Source organism: Bubalus bubalis, chromosome 9, assembly GCF_019923935.1.
Source record: "Bubalus bubalis isolate 160015118507 breed Murrah chromosome 9, NDDB_SH_1, whole genome shotgun sequence".
NCBI classification, from domain to species: Eukaryota; Metazoa; Chordata; class Mammalia; order Artiodactyla; family Bovidae; genus Bubalus; species Bubalus bubalis.
This window is the reverse complement of record NC_059165.1, coordinates 72,275,825-72,282,064: the sequence shown is the minus strand read 5'-3', so window position 1 is coordinate 72,282,064 and position 6,240 is coordinate 72,275,825.

The window sequence follows — 6,240 nt, the reverse complement described above, 5'->3', positions numbered from 1 at the left end:
TCGGTGCCGAGTGGACGACGGCTTTATTTGCTAAGCAGCCCCCTGTCCTGGTCGAGTGCCTTGGCTCCTGCGAGACACCTGTCAACCAGCCTCAGCAATGGGTTCTTAGGAGCTACCAGAGCAGCAACCAATCATGGAACAGCACGTTCGGCTTGCGGGCCAACGGAGTGCAGAAGGATGATTTGTGTCGGCCGGCTGCGAGGGGGATCGTCTGTGTGGCGGGGCATGCTGGAACTTGTAGTTTTTATGGGCCCCTAGAACACTTGGCCTCTGGCCACTGGGGTAATCTTTCCCAGTCAGAGGAGAAAGGAGTTCTAAATTGAAGGTGGAGGCCTGAATTCCAACTTCTGCGCCTTCTAGACCTCAGGCGGGGCTTTTTCGTCTGTGGCTCCAAGCCTTTGGAGACTTAGAATTCTGTTATTTGGTGGCGTCCACTATTCCCAGCTCCTCAGGGCCAGTTGGATTTCAGCAGAAGTAGGCGTCCCAAATCCCCGTCCCTGTGATGTCTGGGGCCCATTCATATCCAAATGATTGTAGTGGGTCCCCTCCGTGAAACGTCCAGGGAAGCAGACTGGATCAAATATGAGAAACAGGTGGCCCACAGCTAAACAGAACTCTTACTGATGCTATTTCAATAAATGGCTTAACTATAGCTCAGTCGGTAAAGAATCTGCTTGCAGTGCAGGAGACCCGCGTTCAATCCCTGGGTTGGTAAGATGCCCTGGAGAAGGAAATGGCAACCCACTCCAGTATCCTTGCCTGGAAAATCTCATGGACAGAGGAGACTGGTGGGCTGCAGTCCATGAGGTCACAAAGAGTCGGGCACGACTGAGTGGCTAACACTAACACTAAACCAATATTTTAAATCATGAGACAAATGCATATTAAAAATCCAAATTTTCAGCTTCTCAGGAAAAATTGGAAGACCCAACCACACTTGGGTCATGGGGCTGCCCTGCTAAAAATGCCATATTTTTCAAAGCTCATCTCCACTCTGGCCACTAATTTACAGCACCTGCCTGGCCCTCTCGACACTTGAATTAATAACCCTGTTAGAGATCACAGGATGGAATAGTTGGTTGCTTGCTCCTTTAAGAAGTTGGCTCCGCTCTATTTTAAATTGCTGTTCTTTGCTTCAACAACACATCTTAAAAAAAAAAAAAAAAAAAAAAACTGTTTGCTTGCTCCAGGTCTTAGTTGCAGCACACAGGATCTTCGATCTTTAGTGGTAGCATGTGGGAATTTTTTTTTAGTTGCAGCATGTGGCATCCGGTCCCATCACTTCATGGCAAATAGATGGGGTAGCTGACAGTACCTGACTTTATTTTTCTGGGCTCCAAAATCACTGTAGATGGTGATTGCAGCCATGAAATTAACAGACGCTTACTCCTTGGAAGGAAAGTTATGACCAACCTAGACAGCATATTGAAAAGCAGAGACATTGCTTTGTCAACAAAGGTCCGTCTAGTCAAGGCTATGGTTTTTCCAGTGGTCATGTATGCATGTGAGAGTTGGACTATAAGGAAAGCTGAGTGCCAAAGAATTGATGCTTTTGAACTGTGAAGTTGGAGAAGACTCTAGAGAGTCCCTTGGACTGCAAGGAGATCCAACCAGTCCATCCTAAAGGAAGTCAGTCCTGAATATTCATTGGAAGGACGGATGCTGAAGCTGAAACTCCAATACTTTGGCCACCTGATGTGAACAGCTGACTCATTTGTAAAGACCCTGATGCTGGGAAAGATTGAGGGCAGGAGGAGAAGGGGACGACAGAGGATGAGATAGTTGGATGGCATCACTGACTCAATGGACATGGGTTCGGGTGGATTCCGGAAGCTGGTGATGGACAGGGAGGCCTGGCGTGCTGGGGTTCATGGGGTCGCAAAGAGTCGGACACGACTGAGTAACTGAACTGAACTGTGAACTCTTGGTGGGACCTAGTTTCCTGACCAGGGATGGAACCCTGGCCCCCTACATTAAGAGGACAGAGTCTTAGCCACTGGACCAATGTAGGAGATAGATGGGCTCCAGGTTAGACATTTACAACTGATTTCCTGTTGTATTTCATAGGGCATGAAGAAGTGGGCTTCAGGCTGGGTATTAACAATTGTTAGCACTTCTTGAGACAAGAGATAGGTGGACTCCACTTAAGGCATTTATAACCAGCCTCCTGTTTGCCCTCCAAAATGGAAGTAACAGCAGAAACAGGGTAAATAACCAGTGTTTTCCTCTTGTAAACACCTAAGGTAACAGTCATGGCAAGGACAAAGAGGAACAAAATCCTGTTTGAGTAAAGGATTAAGGGATCTCCATTCCCTCCTCTTTTGGGACAAGGGAGATGTTACACCTGTGCAGAAAGGCTCCTTGTGGGTCAAAAATCAGGGGATAATGCCAGGCCATAGTGAGTCTTGCTCCTCTCAGAAGTCTTCACTTAGAGATCCATCTTGGCTGAACGGTGCAATGGCACCCCAATCCACTACTCTTGCCTGGAAAATCCCATGGGCGGAGAAACCTGGTAGGCTGCAGTCCATGGGGTCACAAAGAGTTGGACACGACTGAGTGACTTCACTTTCACTTTTCACTTTCATGCATTGGAGAAGGAAATGGCAACCTACTCCAGTGTTCTTGCCTGGAGAATCCCAGGGACGGGGGAGCCTGGTGGGCTGCCGTCTCTGGGGTCGCACAGAGTCGGATACGACTGAAGCGACTTAGCAGCAGCAGCACCCAGGGGAGTATCCCAGGGTAGGCTAGGTGTGAAAAAAGAAACCAGATAATTGGCTGGAAGGAAGACAAAGACCTGGAAGAACTGCCCTATATAAATGGCTTATCTGCCTGTTTGTTGTGTTCCTCTTCACTAATGGGGACTCCCACACCCTTTCTCTCCAGTCTGTATCTCTGCCTTGCTTCTATCTTAACAAAGCATTTCTCTGTTTGCTCTCCCACTTCTTGTTGTGCTATATCTCCAGTAATAAACTCTGTACCTGCATTTACAGTTTCTGCCTTTGTGATAAGTGCATTTTTCACTGGGGGCAAAGATCCAGGGAAAAATAGCTTCTAGCCCTTGCTGGTCTGGCAGTTAAGATTTCTGGTTGCCAGTCAGAATGGCTGCGATCCAAAAGTCTACAAGCAATAAATGCTGGAGAGGGTGTGGAGAAAAGGGAACCCTCTTACACTGTTGGTGGGAATGCAAACTAGTACAGCCACTATGGAGAACAGTGTGGAGATTCCTTAAAAAACTGGAAATAGAACTGCCTTATGATCTAGCAATCCCACTGCTGGGCATACACACTGAGGAAACCAGAATTGAAAGAGACACATGTACCCCAATGTTCATCGCAGCACTGTTTATAATAGCCAGGACATGGAAGCAACCTAGATGTCCATCAGCAGATGAATGGATAAGAAAGCTGTGGTACATATACACAATGGAGTATTACTCAGCCATTAAAAAGAATACATTTGAATCAGTTCTAATGAGGTGGATGAAACTGGAGCCTATTATACAGAGTGAAGTAAGCCAGAAAGAAAAACACCAATACAATATACTAACGCATATATATGGAATTTAGAAAGATGATAACAATAACCCTGTATACGAGACAGCAAAAGAGACACTGATGTATAGAACAGTCTTTTGGACTCTGTGGAAGAGGGAGAGGGTGGGATGATTTGGGAGAATGGCATTGAAATACGTATAATATCATATATGGAACGAGTCGCCAGTCCAGGTTCAATGCACGATACTGGATGCTTGGGGCTGGTGCACTGGGACGACCCAGAGGGATGGTATGGGGAGGGAGGAGGGAGGAGGGTTCAGGATGGGGAACACATGTATACCTGTGGCGGATTCATTTCGATGTTTGGCAAAACCAATACAATATTGTAAAGTTTAAAAATAAAATTTAAAAAAAAATAAAAAAATAATAATAATAAAAAAAGAATGATTATTCGTGGAAAAAAAAAAAAAGATTTCTGGTTCTCATCCAGGATGCTGCTGCTGCTGCTAAGTCGCTTCAGTCGTTTCTGACTCTGTGCGACCCCAGAGACGGCAGCCCACCAGGCTCCTCTGTCCCTGGGATTCTCCAGGCAAGAACACTGGAGTGGGTTGCCATTTCCTTCTCCAATGCATGAAAGTGAAAAGTGAAAGCAAAGTCGCTCAGTCGTGTCCGACTCTTAACGACCCCATGAACTGCAGCCTACCAGGCTCCTCCGTCCATGAGATTTTTCAGGCAAGAGTACTGGAGTGGGATGCCATTGCCTTCTCCACTCATCCAGGATACCCAGGTTTAATTACTGGGTAGGGAATTTAGATCTCACTTCATGCCACCACTCACTGCTGCCTCACCAAGATCAGGACCACCAGGGAAGTCCCCAAAATTTACCTTTTTGAATGAATGAACTTCTTCGGGATTAAGTAATAAGACATCTTTTTAAAATTATATGGGGCTTCTCTGGTGGCTCAGTGGTAAAGAATCTGTCTGCCAACGCAGGAGATGTGGGTTCAATCCCTAGGTCGGAAAGATCCTTTGGAGAAGGAAATGTCAACTAACTCCAGTATTCTCGACTGGGAAATCCCATGGACAGAGGAGCCTGGTGGGCAACAGTCCATGTGGTGGCACAAAAGTCAGACATGATTTAGCGACTAAACAACAACGACATCAGACGAATATACAACAAAAGTCCTCTTCTGAGAGGTATGCGCTCCCGAAGAAATATCCATGTCTATTTAAACAGTCAGACGTGACCGAGCAACTAAGCACAGCACACACATGCAAACAAGGACATATGCACACACTTAGACTTCGATGAGGGTTGGGGTTTTTATCAGCTGTTGTCACTACTGAATCCCTAGCATCTAGAAAAGTGCTTGGCACACAGAAGGTGATTAATAAGTAATTGGTAAAAGAATGGATATTTGGTCTAGAATCTGGAAAGAGACCCTGACGAATGAGTCAGAGTTTACCAGAAAGGCATCCTTAGCAAAGAGAACAGGAAATGCAAAGACCAGGAAAGATCCCTGAAAGCAAAAGGAATTACAGTTTGGAATGGCTGAGGAGTGGTAGGGGAAGAGTATGGCTGAGGCCAGAACTCAAAGAGCCTTTAATTCCAGCTATGGAGTAGAAGGCAATGGGATGGTTTTAAGCATGGGGGTGACCAATCATGGGGTTTCCTTGGCTACAGCGAGAGATACTGGAGGGAGGTTACAGGTGAGGTAAGGTGTTATGACCAGATAAGAGATGGGGAGCCTGAGCCAGGGAGGTTTCCACAGGGAAGGGGGAGCAGAAGTCTGCAGGTAAACTAGATATCAGTAACAAATCCCATGTGGGAAGACAGGGAAAGAAAAGTTGAGAACTGTGTTTTGTGACATCGAAGTATCACCACAATTATGGAGGGGAGAAAACTAAACAAGGGCTGAGAGATGGGAAGTCCCAGGATTGGCTGGAGGTTCCTGGGGAGAAACTGGCATCCATTGTGGAGTGGTAGGAAGACATATCTCTGCAGCAGCAAGCAGGGGATGTGCTTAAGGGGAGGTGGGGGTTCCAGGCAGAACCTGGATGCTTACATCTTTGCAGGGAAGATGAGCTGTTGGAATCTGGACCAGTGGTGGCCCAGGGCCAGCTCCTAGCGCCTCAAGCACACATATCCACAGCTCAGCAGAGCTCTAACCTGATGTGTAACCTTGCTGCATGCGGACTTTCTCTAGTTGTGTTAAGCAGGGGCTACTCTTTGTTGCAAACCGTTGGCTTCTCATTTCAGTGGCTTCCCTTGTTACTCAGGCTCTAGGGCACTCGGGCTTCAGCAGTTGCTGTATGTGGGCTCAGTAATTGTGGTGCATGGGCTTAGTTGCTTAACATTTGGGATCTTCCTGGACCAGGGATCAAACCCACATCCCCTGCATTGGCAGGTGGATTCTTAATCACTAGACTACCAGGGAATCCCAGCAACTCACTTCTGAATCTCAGTTTCCTGACTGTAAAATTATTCAATGAGCATCATTCACAAGAAGTTTGTGAGGATCGAAGGAGGTCATGTTGGGGGAAGACTTTGTAAATTTTAAAGCCTTATGAAGCTAGGCCCAGATCCATTGCACAGCGGACAGGCAGGTGGTTGCCACTCACATCACACACCTTACCACCCCCTGTCACAGATATATTGACACTGTCACAGACCTTAAGACTACCGTTGACAATGCTCCAAATGCAACTTCCAACACACACACCAAGTATGACTTACTGAAGGCAG